This window comes from Mustela nigripes, chromosome 1 (genome assembly GCF_022355385.1).
Source record: "Mustela nigripes isolate SB6536 chromosome 1, MUSNIG.SB6536, whole genome shotgun sequence".
NCBI lineage: Eukaryota > Metazoa > Chordata > Mammalia > Carnivora > Mustelidae > Mustela > Mustela nigripes.
In genome coordinates this window covers 16,034,067-16,050,102 of record NC_081557.1, presented here as the reverse complement: position 1 = coordinate 16,050,102, position 16,036 = coordinate 16,034,067, and positions in this window count along the sequence as shown.

Genomic DNA, 16,036 nt, shown 5'->3' with positions numbered 1-16,036 from the left:
TCCTGGGATAGAGTCCCTCATCGGACTCCCAGCTCCACGGGGAGTCTGCTTCTCCCTCTGACCTTCTCCTCGTTCACGCTCTCTCTCACTGTCTCTCTCTCAAGTAAATACATAAAATCTTTAAAAAAAAAAAAACTCATGTCTTTTTGCAAGTAAATTGCTATATTTTTGATGTATTTCTATATTAAAAATTTTAATATGCATAAAATTAGAGTTGTATCTCCCTTCTGTCCTTTTATGAGAACTTTAGCTTTAAGTCTTTGATCTCAAACATTTTCCTCTCCCACAACCTCTGTTATTTTATTGCATGAAAATCAACAATGTCAGCATCTTTACAAATGGATGTAAATCATGATAAGGGAAATCCCTATTGTATGTTTAAAAATAGTTTTTTAAAATGAAATGTTAATAAATGCAAATATGTTCATTTTTCCCCAATATTAAAAAACATCATGACTCCTTCATATCCTGTAGTAAAAAAAAATCCCATTTTTTTCTTTTCTTTCCTTTCTTTTCTTTTCTTTCTTTTTATTTTCTTTCCTTCCTCCCTTCCTTCCTTCTTTTCTCTCTCCCTCTCTCTCTCCTTCCTTCCTTCCTTCTGAGAGAGCAAGAGCAAGAACAAACAGGGAAGAGGGAAGGGGAAAGAGACAGGGTGAGAGAGAATCTTAAGCAGGCTCCACATTCAGGACAGAGCCTGACATGGGGCTGGAGTGCACAACCCTGAGATCACTTGCTGTTTAAGTACCTTAGATAATTTAATCAACAGTTTGTGAATTCTCTTTTCTACCTCTGTAAAATGATAATAGAATCAAATTCATCATGTTAAGGTAAGGGTTAAAAACTATATATGTAAAGTGCTTAGGTGAGTGTTGGTTTTTTAGGAGATGCTAGTTGACTGATTATTCCCTTCTTTTATTTATTTATTATTAATTTATTTTTTTTAATTTTTAAAATTTTATCATTTAGTTATATTTTAATAAATTTATATTATTTATTTATTTATTTGACAGACAGAGATCACATGTAGGCAGAGAGGCAGTCCCCGCTGAGCAGAGAGCCCAATGCGGGGCTCTATCCCAGGACTCTGGGATCATGACCTGAGCCGAAGGCAGAGGCTTTAACCCACTGTGTCACCCAGGCACCCCTGATTATTTCCTTCTTGAGAATAAGAAGCATGTTTTATTAATTACTGCATACTTGATACTCTCCTTGGCATAGAGTTGGTACATGATAAATATTGATTGAATATTGGCTTGATGATGTTTTGTCACTAGCTTGCTGCATTACTAGAGGCTAGACACCAGAGACACCTGGATGTTTGCTGTTTGAACTCCTTTAACCCATTTGATTTTATGTTATGCTGAGTTGAGTTTCATGACATCTCATACTGTGAGTGAGTCAAGGTTTATGCCAAGATCTACAATGTCAAAACACTGTTGCTCTTTTCAATTCCAATATTACACTAGCTTTTCTGACCTGAATTTAAAACAAACAGCAGAAAAGAAAATACCTAAAGAGCTCAGATATTCTGAATCCCTCTGCAAATAGCTTTTGTATCTTTCAATACCTGGAGCGAACCAAAGTGAAAACCTTTTAGAAAATTGTATGCACTTTTCCAGCGCCGTGGAAAAACTTTGAGTGGTGCCCACATCATAGAATATAAAGGGAGAAGTATAAAGTGGCTCTTCCATTTACTAGAACGTGTAAATGGGCTTGACTGTAGATTAGGTACCACTAGGGATTTATAAACTAGAACGATAAATTAGAAATATATGCAAACAATGCAATTAAATCAATGGGTTGCCATTCTGGGAGGTAAGGCATATCAAGATTTCATTTGCCTACCTTCCTTCTGAGCTCCCCTCTTTATTCCTACCTTGAAAATCTTAATGCTGCACTCTTGCATTTTCTTTGCCTTTTTATGTTTTGAATTGCTTTACCACAGAGAATTTCCCTCTCTTTAGGAAATGACTTGGTTACTCAAAGGCAATGGTAAAATAGAAACATTTTACCAGCAGTTTGTCCATAATATTTTGAATTCTGAGATATGAATTATGCATATATGTATCTGCACATGAGTATATGTGTGTGTGTTTATGTACACATACATACCCACATATACATAAAAGTCTGTGTGTTTATGTTGTATGATATATATATAGATAGATAGATAGATATAGATATCTATATATATATGTTTTGACCTGAATTTTGCATTAACTACTGATTTTCTTTTCTGTGTCACAGCTCATAGTTTGTCATAAAGTATGTATGAATATTCTTGTTGTAAAATAGAATTGTGCTTGGGCAACACTGTGGTGAGACTACAGTTAGCACATCTCTCATCACTGTCCATCTGGCACTGATGCGTTGAAATATCTATTGTGATGTTTAGGGAAATAATTTAACTTAAAATCACCCTAATCATTATACATTTATGCACCTTTGGGGAAATAAGACCACCAGTATTTTACAATTCTTGCCTGTTTTGGAGAATGCTTCTCTTGACCTTTGGCTATACTGACTGGTAAATATGCTTCCACTTTTCATGTTAATCACTTCCAGTGTTTATCTTTCAAGGTCCTAAAAGGAAAAAGAAAAAAACAACAAAAGTAACTGAAAAGGATTTGTTCTGTTTTTGTGCACTCATTGAGTTTATGTCCCTTCTCACCACCCTTTGTAGACTTCTCCCATTCTCCTTCTGTCTTTATTTATAGGCAAGCATAGTGAAAGAATCAATAAGCCTATTCACTAGCATCAGACTGCCTGGGTTTGAATCTTAATTCTATCAGTTTTTTGCCTTTTTTCTCAATATTGTGATTTAATCCATCAATCAGAATATTAATACCATTTACCTCATGAGAACATTAGAAATATATGCAAACATGTAGTTACATGTTAGAAATATATGCAAACATGTAGTTACATGTTCACTGAATTTAGAACAGACCTATTTCATAGTCTGGACACAGCATTAGTACTGTTAACATTAGTCTTATTTATCCCTTTTTAACCTGAGTTACTCTCTCATTTAAGAAAGGCCTAGGACAGACTACTTAATCATGTATAAGAGAAAAAATACATAAGCATAACTGGATCACAGGCTTCTTAACACAAGTGATATAAAATAAACGTAAGATAAACAAAATATGTTTTTGTTTGGTGAGCATTCAACCAGCCTTGACAATTGGGAATATTGCTTAACCATATTAGGGGGAAAAAGAAAAAAAAAAATCTCATTATGACAAAATAAGTCTTTGCTAGATATTTAAATATAAAAATGCAAACATTAAAGAACTAGAAAATACAGAAAGAGATCGAGTTATTTAATTAAATGGTGGTGAAGTCTTTTCCAAACATACATGAAAAGTTCAAAAAGTATTTGCAAGTTTGACTACATTAAACATAAATCATCTGATTGTAAAATTAATTACAAAGATAAAAGGCTAAAACTGGAGGAGGCAGCAAATATACAGAGAAAATATTTTTCATATATGAAAGCTCTTTTTTAAAAAAGCTGAAAATCCCAATAGATAAATAGACACAAATAAATTAGTCTATTATCAAAGAAGATATAAAAAAATAGTAAGCCAATGAAAGCATTCCCAACATCACCAATAATCAAAAAAATGGCAATTATATCTCTGAAATAGTATTTTTCCAAATCAGACTGACAAAGCTTTTCTTTTATGTGAATTTTTTAAAATCTAGTTTTAGCAATAATATGGATTTGTACATGGTGCTTTCATATTCTGTTTTTGAGAATCTAAATAGATAAAACCTTTGGAAGGGTAATTTAGCAACATATCAGAAAATTGAAGAATTTATATCCTTTCAAATGAACAAATGTTTTTTGTGAATTTATTACAAGAAACTAATTAGAGATATGCACACAGTGGTGGCTAAAGCATGTACATCATAGCGCTGTTGATAATAAAATTTAAGAATGACAAATATCCAACAATAGATAATTAGTTCAATAAATAAATCTTTTGATGAATCCATTAAAATAATGATGTAAGTAGGATAATATTGGCAAGTGAAAATGTCCACAAAAGGGAGAAAGTATGTTGTAAACAGGTATGTATCAAGTGATTCTAAGTTAGTACAAGTAAATAAAGATAGGCACAGACTGGCAGAGTAGAAACTGCATATAACAAGCAGCAGATGTATTGGTAATATTTGTTTAATTTCTTTTTGAATTCTTTGGTTTACATTTTTCTCCTAGAATCAATATTTATTATTTCAAAATCAGAATTTTCAAAAGTCCATGTTTGTCATATTTGCCCTAAAAGTGGTAGGTAATTTAATACATGAGGTAATAAGTTGGTATGTAGGCCAGGAACTTAAGGATTAATAATAATTCTACAACTTATTAGCATGCAGAACTTAACATATCTGAACTCCAATCATAAAATTAACCCTAAATTTTCAAATGCCTTGCATAAAATATATCGGCTCATTCACTCCTCCCTTCTTTTATTTACACAGTAAATTAATCACCTCTGTAATATTTATCCATAGACAATAAATCTTTATACATATTGCCCCATGTACAATGGGCTTGGTGAGCACCATGTACTATGTGTTCTAAAGCTTGCTGAAGAAAAAATTACACATATTTGTAGTATCATAAAATTCAAATAAGATGGTTTGTAAGGTTGCCTACGCTTTTTGTGCTCTTATGTTGCCCTCCGTCGTTTATTTTTGACAGAATTTCACCTGGGAAAACCTGTCATTTCTTTGATGAATTTTTACTCTTTAATCTATGCCATTTCAGAAATGATATTTGTTGTGTGTATATATGTTATTTACATATGTTTGCATATATATATGCAAATATATATATATATATTTTTTTTATTTACTCCAGATTGAACAGACACAGTTGACATATACCATATCTATTTCTGAATATTTCTAAGAATTTCAACTGAAATATTCATACTAAGCAAGACTTTATAAAAGATGATTTAGCTAAACAGAGTTCCTTCTGAATTCTTTTTAGAAAGAAGAATGTATTTAAATGAAGATTTTTAGATTTGAATGACTTTAGCCAGCCACAAAGATGTATTCCTTTTTTTTTTTTTTTTTGAGAGAGAGGGAGGGGGGGGGTGATGGGGTGGGGGGGGGGGTGTTGGGGCACGGGGTAGAGGGAGAGAGAGAATTTTTTTTTTAAAGATTTTTATTTTATTTTTAAATTTAATTTTATTTTTTCAGTGTTCAAGATTCATTGTTTATGCACCATACCCAGTGCTCCATGCAATATGTGCCCCCTTAATACCTACCACCAGGCCCACCCAACCCTCCAACCCCCCCCTTCCAAAGCCCTCAGTTTATTTCTGAGTCCACAGTCTCTCATGATTCATCTCCCCCTCTAATTCCCCCAAATTCACTTTTCCTTTCCTTCTCTCAATGTCCTCTGTGTTATTCCTTATGCTCTGCAAGTGAAACCATATGATAATTGACTTTCTCTGCTTGTCTTATTTCACTCAGCATAATCTCCACCAGTCCTGTCCATGTAGATACAAAAGTTATTTATTTGACAGAGAGAGCGCGCACCCGTGCGAGCACAGCAGGGGGAACAGCAGGCAGAGGGAAAGGGAGAAGCAAAGTGCATGTAAAAAATAAAATAGAGGGGCACCTGGGTGGCTCAGAAGGTTAAATGTCTGCCTTCTGCTTAGACCCCAGGATTCTGGGATCAGGTCCCACATGGGGCTCCTTGCTCAGCGGGAAGGCTGCTTCTCCCTCTGTCTGTTCTGCCAGCAGCAGCCCCTGCTTGCTCTCTCTCTCTCTCTCTCTCTCTGAGACAAATAAATAAATAGAATCTTTAAAAATAAAATAAAATAAATGCTATCATGTTAAACATTTCATAATATTTTTTTCCAAGTATACCTATACACACAGACTAGATTATTTAATCTATGCATGTAGCTTTCAATCTTTGGTTACACCCTCTATATGGGGTTACCAGGAAAGGAATTTACCTGTGTCCATGCTGCTCCATTCCTAGAAAAACGGTTCACTATTACACACCTCCAGATGTAAGGAAAGACCACATATGTGTTCCTTCTGTTAAAAAATGATCATAATGTCCCCTGCCATGTTTTCCTCTGTTGACAATTTTTAAATTGCTGAATGAAAATTAACAAAAATATATGAATTCCAATAAGGTCCTTAAAAACTACTCTTTATTTATTTTTTTTAAAGATTTTATTTATTTATTTGACAGAGAGAAAGAAATCACACGAAGGCGGAGAGGCAGGCAGAGAGAGAGGGAGAAGCAGGCTCCCTGCTGAGCAGAGGGCCTGATTGGGGGGATGGATCCCTGAGATCATGATCTGAGTCGCAGGCAGAGGCTTACGCCACTGAGCCACCCAGGTGCCCCCAAAACTACTCTTTAAAGATGATCCTTCTTGACAAAAATCTTCAGTGGTTCCTGGCTTCTATGTGAGCTCCAAATCCTTAGCTCTTAGATAGGCTTCATACACTCTGATCTTAATTTCTGAGCTATCACCCTCCACAGACTGAAGCATGAATTTGGCATCTTTGATTCTGAACCCTTGGCTTCTGTTCTCAACCTCTCTCTCAGGAATTTTCCAAGTCAATGAGTTTTCCTCCTTCTCAACAGTTTACTCCCACTAAACCCAGACTTGCATCATTGGTTCTCTGACTCCTGTTATAGGCTTTTGCCTTATATCCTGTATTATTTCCTTAACAACTAATATTCAGTTGCTAAGCTGAACTTAAACTTCCCTCTTATTCATGGCTTTTTTTCCTTCTTTAGAATGTAGTCCAAATAGTGTGTGATTCATTAAAGACTATCAACGGGTCGGGCTGTAGACTCCTTCTTTGTGTATCTAGAGCGAAACAATCAGGTTCTGATGCTCCTGTAGTGTGTGCAAAATTATAGCAGCATGTCTTTTCTGAATTACTCATTTGTTTCACACTGTCACCCTCTCCTGTTTTGTATAAATGCATGAATACTCTCCTTGTCTAGAGTCTAGGCTCTTTGATGGCAGGAAACTTACCTTATACTTCTTACAGTGAAATTCCTCCAGTTCTTTTAGTAGTTACATAAATACATGTATACACACATACAGTAGTGTATACCCGTAATGGCTTACTCATTTCTCCTACTCACCAGTCTTGTAAAATACAAAAATGTAAGAGGAAAATAGAAAGTCAATAACTTTAAAGCACTGTGGAGTAAAAATGGGCAAATATGGCGTATAAACAGAATTCACATTCTGCTGTCTTCTGTTATTTATAAGCTCAGTAACCTTGTGCAAATTATTATAGTAAATATCATTTTGATCAGTGACAAGGAGGCCGTGGTCTCTAACTAAAAGGCATGGTTAAGATTAAATAATAATGTGTGTTGTCACCATGAAAATCTATTTCAAGTATTCCTTGATAATGTCAGAGCCTCAACTTTCTAGTCTATAAAACAGGCATCATAGATATGATATGTATTTCACACTGATATGTGAAAGAGAAAACTAGAGGGGTGCCTGGGTGGCTCAGTCCTTAAACGTCTGCCTTCGGCTCAGGTCATGATCCCAGCGTCCTGGATCCAGCCCTGCATCAGGCTCCATGCTCAGCGGGAAGCCTGCTTCTCTCTCTCCTACACTCCTTGCTGGTGTTCCATCTCTTGCAGTCTCTTTCCTGTCAAAAAAAAAAAAAAAAAAAAAGAACTTTATTTAAAAAAAAAAAAAGAAAAGAAAAGAGAAAGGGAAGACTAGAATAATGTATACGATGCCTTTGCCCTTAGAAGAGTCCCTGTTAAAATGAAGGTTTTTAATAAAACTTAGCTCATTCTTCCTGCATAGCAAAATCTTTAATCATTTTTATATCACAATGCCAGACAGGTATTACAGCTAAATTAGTTTAATTGTATAGTTCCACCCACCCCCACAAAGTCTAGTGGACTATTTTTTCATTACAAAGGTCTAAATAAGGTTATTATTGAAACTTCCTGGTAAAGATAATATTTTACTTACCTGTAAAGTAGACACCTAACAGAATGAAATTATGCCTGGTTTGCCACCAAAATACCCACGTGTAGAACAGTGTGAAAGTGAGTAATTCTGTTCATATTTTTATTTATATATATATATATAATGTAAATATAATATATATATAAAATTTATTTATATATATATATATAAAATTCTTAAATTGTATTTACAAAACATCTCCTAAACATATTCATTAGAAAAAAATATTTGGAGAATAACAGTTATAAAATGTCAATTCTGGATGTCAAATCATTTCACCATAAATTTCAGGGCCCTAATTTTGTGACTTTTCAGTAGTTCTTGAATGTTACTCACAAATCTCTGAAATGGGAAATTTTATTATGTTTATAATGATAGAAATATTTATTTCAGTACTATCCCAGCCTTAAAAATAAAATCTATCTGTATTCATAGAACCAGAATCTTTAATGTTGGAAGGAATATTTGTATTCTTTTTATCTAATCCCTTTATTTTACAGTTGACAAAACTGAAATTCAGGTAGATTTAGTATCTTTCTCAAGGTCATTCAGGTAGCAGATTTTGCATTAGTTTTTAGGGTTTTTTTTTCCATATTTTATTTCCTCACTTAATAATATCTGGAAATTTTAAAAGGATGTTTAAAGATAAAATACCAATATATAATAACAACAAAAATACCTGTCACTATAGGATTAATAGAAACCTATTATAAGGAGAGCTGTCTTAATTGAATGGACTATATTACAAAATGTACCTAGGCATGAAGTAAGAAATTTCTACTAATTTTGCAAGCATTTATAGCTGTTTATTTTAAAGTCAATCTTGATCCAGGTAGGGTCTCAATCAAATAGTGATAATAACCTACCTCACAGAGAACCAATGGAGAACCCCCCCCCCCCCCACACACACACAATACACACCCTACACACACATGCATGGGTGCACCTGCACCACTGCACCTGTCCACACCATGCAGGAAATAATGAATTAAGTTAGCCATGACTGAGAGCTGTGGTCTTCATAATAATGTCTTCCATGCATGTGTAAAGTGTATGAGAAGTCTATTGCCTTCATAATAGATTGAGTCAGAGGTACCTAGGATTCAAGCCATTATGTTTTCAAAATCCCTGCTTTTCCCATTATACAGCACTCCCCCAGTAAATAGATAAGCATGAGCCCGAAGGACACTCCTCCATTGTCTTTTACTACTTTGGGTTTTGTGTATTTCTTCTCCCATATTCCATCTCCATTGGTGGTTTACATGCTGTGTTTCAAGGAGTTCCTTACAACTCTCATTAAACTGACTTTAGCAGCAACCATATTTCTACCTCATCCCTTCCCAACAAACGCTGACTCTGCTTTATAGAACAGATAAAAAGAAAGATGAAATAAAAATTGTGTTGTTTTAAAAATGAGTAACAGGACTTAACGATTAGGCTCAAGGCAAATCCCCTAGTAGCAAATCCCAAAGTCTAGCACCAAGAGGAAAGAGCTGCCACTGCCCATAGGCTGAGAACAGTTTCCCTTTGCTCTGTCACCACTTCATCAAGAATGTGGCTCTGCAACTGGGGTTCCTATCCTCAGAGAGAGAAAACTTCTGGCCCTTCTCTTGCCAACCAACAGGATTCTGGTGATGCGGAACTTCCTACCCACAGACTGGCTGTCAGGTGTGAGCAACCATACTGAGTGAAAATGTTTACTCCATATGTTATTAATTATTAATTATTATTTTCAATTTTCTACAGACTAAAATATATTTTCTTTCTTCCTTTCTTCTTTCTTTCCTTCCTTCCTTCCTCCCTCCCTCCGTCTCTTCCTCCCTTTTTCTTTTTCTCTTTCTTTTTTAATGGGCTCCACACCCAGCGTGGAACCTGAGATGAAGTTTGAACTCACCACCATGAGATCAATACCTGAACCACCCAGACACCCCTAAAATGTATTTTCTCTGAAATATTTTTAAAATAGAGAAAATTATAGAAATTAACGTAACAAACACCCCATTCCCAACCTACTCAACTTCATCACAACTTAATCATTTGCCTCTTTTTTCTCCCTTGGGAAACAGAACATGAAAGATAGTATTAAGTTCCTGCTTGGAATTTGTTAATTGGCCCATTCTTTTCCATTCTTTCTCTTTCCCTTTTATTAATGTTCATAAATGCCATTATCAGGGAAGTTTTTCTACTTTTATTGCATATACGGGCCAGACCAACAATAGAAGGAAGCTGGGGGCCAAATGACCACATGACCTTCTTGGACTGTCAATCCCCATACTTATTTCCATAAAAGAAAAAAATGAACTCTCTTGCATAGGGTACCACAATTCTGAATTGATACAAAGTAGATATTTGACTTTAATAGATATTTATAAAGTGTCTGTAAAATTTGCATTCCCCTCATGTAGCTTAAGAGTGTTCTCCTTATGGGGTACCTGGGTGGCTCAGTGGGTTAAAGCCTCTGCCTTTAGCTCAGGTCATGATCCCAGGGTCCTGGGATTGAGCCCCACGTCCGGCTCTCTGCTTGGCAGGGGGCCTGCTTCATCCTCTCTCTGCCTGCCTCTCTGCCTACTTGTGATCTCTGTCTGTCAAATAAATAAAATCTTTGAAAAAAAAAAAAAAGAGTGTTCTCCTTACTATATACTTCCTTGTCAACATTTAATGTTGTCAGACTTTTAATTTTTCTGGACTGATAGATATGAAATAATATTCTATTTTTTCTCAATGTTCTCTCTTTGGTTACTGGTGTGGTTAAGCACTTTTTTTTCTAGTCTTTATTCTCTAGATGATTTACTTGGCTTATGAATTGCCTAGCTATAATCTGTCCACTGAAGATGAGCTGTGTGTCTTTTCAGTGTATGTTTTTAAGACATACGTATTGTGATTTTCTATAAGAAAGTCAGTTTCTACCTGTAATGTAGAAAATATTTTCCTTTACCATCCTGCTTCTGTATATATTTCCCTACATCTTATTAATTTTAAAAATTTGATATATATAAACATGTGTATACATTTATGTACATGTAGATCTTCCCATTTATGAGTATGTATACCCATATGTGTGTGTGTGTATGCATTTATAAATGTTTTAAAGCATAATTATTTTTATTTAGGCATGTAATTTCCCAGACTATTGGTTTGTGTGTGACTTGAGGTAGTATCGCAGCTGGTGTGATGACACGAGCAGGGTGGAGAGGGTAAGAGAATGGAGAGAGAATAAGACTTGTAAAGAAATGAGGACAGGAGGGACACAGTGGATGATGTCCAAGCAGTGCCAATTTTATTCAAGGCTGTGAGGCATTATATAGTTAACAGAAACAATTATAAGGAAGTATCTATTTTTGGTTGATTGCTCATACACACATAACAGTCACATAAAACCCCTTAAGCTTTTATGAAACCCATTTCCCAAGAGCTGGTAGCGGATCTTGTGCCGCCAGTAACTTTTGCCTGCTGAGCTAATCTTGAACTAGCAATTCATGAGTTTACAATGGTGCAATTTATAATCCATGCAAGTACAGGGAAATCTTATAACAGTTAAATGTATAACGCAGTTTTGCCTCTTAATACATGCAGGCAGTCACGTCGGCGAGTCTTAGGGTCCATAGCTCAGGCTCTTTCTCAAGCGCAGCTCAGCTGATACTCAGGAGGCATGAATGAGCTCAGGCTTTTTCTCAAGCGCAGCTCAACTGATATTCAGGAGGCACGAGTCAGGGCCTGGTTTGATCCCTTGCCTCTAGCTGGGTCCATGGCTGCCTACAAGGTAGCATTAAATACATTTATTTCAAAAGCCTGTTTCTCATAGTACCATTTATTGAATAGTTTACCTATACCTCTGAATCTGCTATATATCTAATTTAAATATGTTAGTGGAGTTGTTTTGGAACTTGCCACCAAAATGGTTTATTTATCTGTTTTGACACTAATATTGGTTGGCTTAATTCCTGTAGATTTAAAATAAAATTGATATTTAACAATTATAGAGATTTTATCCCAAAATTATTTTCATGATAAATTTCATTAAGAAATTTATTATTTATTTATTTATGAGAGAGTGAGTGAGGGGGCACTAGCAGAGAGCAGCAGAAGGAGAGGGAGAAGCAGGCTCTCTGTTGAGCAGGGAGCCCAGCATAATGTGGAGCTCAATCCCATGACCCTGGGATCATGGCCTGAGCCCAAGGCAGAGGCTTAACTCACTGAGCTACTCAGGTACCCCAGGAAAGTTATTTTATATGCAGTAACTTGTAAAGTTTATATGCCAGTTACAAAATGGTACATAGAAGATTCATTTATTTTAAAGAACATAGAACCAAAATTTATAAAGAACTATCAAGAAAAACCTATTCTGAAATAAACTTACTCAACAAGAGAAGTAATGATTCGTGTTTTAAAGAATGTTAAGCAAAAAGGAAGGAATGAGACTTGAAAGAAATTTTTGTTGCTGTTTTGAGGAGGAGATAGGACCAGCAAGCAAGCAAGGTAAATAAGGAGCAATTCCAGACAAATGCTAGATATGGGGATTTTTATGGCTTTTTGATGAGTGTGGGGTTTATACAGAGACTCTGTAGTAGAAAGGATTTCAGAGGAGGTAATTGGAGCTTATGATGGAATGCTAGTCGCTGTCTATCTATCATCGGTCATTCAATGAATGTCTGCTTGCAATCTTACATGAGTATCTTTGAATGGCACTAAAAAGACTCACTGAACTTTGAGGCAAAATAGAGGATTCTCATCATATGTGACATACTTATAGTATATACTTATCCTTACATTGACAAATTCCATAACTTTTTGGAAATTAGAGGTGTCCAGGGGATGAAGTCAAGACTGCAACATCATCCTCTTACTGAAGAAAGCCTTTGTGGTAGTGATAGCAATTGTGGGTGATTTGGGATGTGGTTTTGCGGGTAACTTAAAAGTTTTTATTGGAAACATGTATATATTTATTTTTGCAACCCAAAAGTGATCTATTGATGCTTTCATTGGCTAAGACCTTTATGTAAACTTGTATATGCCACTGTCTTACTATTCCTACCTTCCTAAGTACTATTCCTTACCTTCTTCTGTTGTAAGAGGGACACTATCTTCCTGAGTAGACAGATGATTTTATGAATTTTTGGCCATTATTAGGTATTTGTTTAGGAGAACACAATATACAACTGAAATATTAATGATGAATGTGTGTTTAGAAATTTTATTAAAATAATTTTTTAGTTTATTGCTTTTGTTTAACTAATCCTTTCATGTAGATTAAAGAGTCAAATAGTAAAAATTGTCAGACTTATAAAGAGAAAAGTAAAAGCCCTTATTCCACGATTCGCTATCCTTAATCCCATTCCCCCATGCTGCTTCTTGATTTTTTGGATTTAGATATTATATATCATGATGGTTAGTTTTATGCATCAATTTGGTTAGGCTACGGTACCTTTATATTTGGTCAAATGTTATTTTAGATGTTTCTGTGAAACATTTGTTAGGTGAGGTTAACATTTAAAGCAACAGACTGAGTAAAGCAGATCATTCTCCATGATATATGTGGATTTCTTTCTATCAGTTGAAGGCCTTTGATCTGCAACTCTTCCTTGGGTCTCTAGCTTGCTGGCCTACCCTACAAATTTTGGACTTGCCAGACCTCAACATTTATATGAGTTACTCCCTTCAAATTAATTTCTTTCTCTCTCCACCATCTCTCTATATCTATTTATGCACATATATACTCATCCCACTTATTCTGTGTCTCTGGAAAATTCCAACTAACACATATCTTGACTTCCAAATTTAGAAAATTAATCTCTAGCTTTTCCTTCTTTCCACCATCTCTTTTCTCCTCATCTTTGTAATATAATCACATCCTAAATTTTACTTAAACCCATATTTTTCACGAATGCATTTTTAGGACTACATAGTTATTGTTCACAGCTGTACCACATAATGAACCATAAACATGTCTTCATTGTAATACAACATTTTGTTTCTCCTGGTGTTAATCACTGCCTCAGTTCTTTGCTTGCTTATCATTTTTTTTCTACAATTTTTTCAGATTTTATTTATTTATTTATTTAGTCAGAGAGAGAAGGAGAGAGAGAGAGAGAGAGCACACACGCACAAGCAGGCAAAATGGCAAACAGAGGCAGAGAGAGAAGCAGGCTCCTCGCTGAGCAAGGATCCTGATGCGGGACTCGATCCCAGGACCCTAGGATCATGACCTGAGCTGAAGGGTAGTGGCTTAACCCACTGAGCCACCAAGGTGTCCCGCTTCTAAATTTCTTATTAATGTCCTGGGACACTTCTCAATATGCTCATACACCATTGCCTCTGGAAACTGAATGTATTTACTACTGATTCTCTCCTCATTGCCAACATAGTACTCACATTTTCCCTGAAAATCTGCATTTCTGGCTAACAATTCCAGGTCTGGGCTAGGTACAAGTGATTCTTTAAGTCCAAGGCATTTGATCATGTTCTAGATGCAAGAGGGCACTGGTGAGACAGAATTCCAGCTATACAGGTTCTGTTGTAAGAGGGACACTATATTTCACATGGCTGGGGATTTCCACAAAACTGAGAGGGGCCTCAATTTCTGAGTGGCCAGATTGAATTGTAAATGGCCGTTGTATCCTGACATGGACTGATATTTAGGAAACTACTTGGCCTTGATTGTCAACTGCATTCATTCATCAAGATGCATATACAGATGCAGCTTAGATAAGTGAAAAGAAATTGGAAAGTTAGATTTTAATCCCATCTCTAATATTTTTTTTTAATTTTTTATTTTTGATAAACATATAATATTTATAGAGTAGAGATTGATCTAAATCGGTGTACATAATGGAAGATTGCTATTTCTAATGAAAGTCAAGGTCAGGTTTTAATTTTCACTCAGAAAGTCACCAGTTAGATAATTTTTTTGAATTATTTTACAAGCTTTTCGCTGAAGGTTATATCTCAAAAAATGGGGGCAAACTCTCCAAGAATATCTTGAGATAGTGGATTTTCAGGGTTTTATCTTCAATGCCAGTAAGATGTGGAAAGGGGAAATATTTTGACAAAATGAAGGAAATAATGTGGAGAATGGAATTAAAAGACTACTTTTTTTAGTATTTAAACTGAATGAGTTTTCAAAGTTTTGAGTTGAGTGTTATAAGATTTCAAAATATACATCCATCCTAATGTACCCACCCACATTTTTAAGACATAGACTTAAATTTCTCAGAGACTCCCATCTGTAAGGAAATAAATAAGATTTATTTTTTTAATGGAATAAGGAGAATAAATGAGATTTATTACCTTAAGGTAGGAATAGAGAAAATGTTTTGTTCTCTGAGGAATGAGTTTTTTATTTATTATGTGCACTTCATAAGTTTAAATTGTTTTAAATGTAATTATTTTTATGGGTAAAAAAGTTTTATTTCCTTATGATGTCAGCCGAAAGAACTATCTAAAAATCAGAATGGATTTTTTTTTTGGCTTCATACTCATCTGTCCATTTTTTATTACAAAGTGTAATTTTAAGATTACACTTTATGTTTTTGGTAGAAAATAGAAAATTAGACATGTGTTGATTTCCTTCAAGTTACTGCCTAGTGATTTAAGAGTTAGATGTCAAATTGGAATTTTTCGTTCATGTTTTGAATACCGGATTGAAACAATTGAATGCGAAGAGAAATCATATTTAGGAATTTAGTAAGGAAGTAATCATGTGCATACCACTCTTTTTCTTTGGAAAAACATGTAATGTGTTACAAGATAAAACAAGTTTGTTTGTTGTGAATATACCTCAAACTGAATTGTTTTAAAAAGAAAAATACCTTAATCACTAACAAAAACTGTAGAAATTGATTTATTGACTTGTAGCTTCCTTTATTCACCCAACAAATATTTTGAATTTCAATTATATATTGTGAGAACTGCGTACATGATATTCTGCTTGCTCTATTTTTATCTAATATTAGAATCAAAAACATAATCTATTATGTACTATAAGTCTAACTATCTCAGGTAATATTTTGAATAGGTGCTGTGTTTTTTTTTTCCCCCAA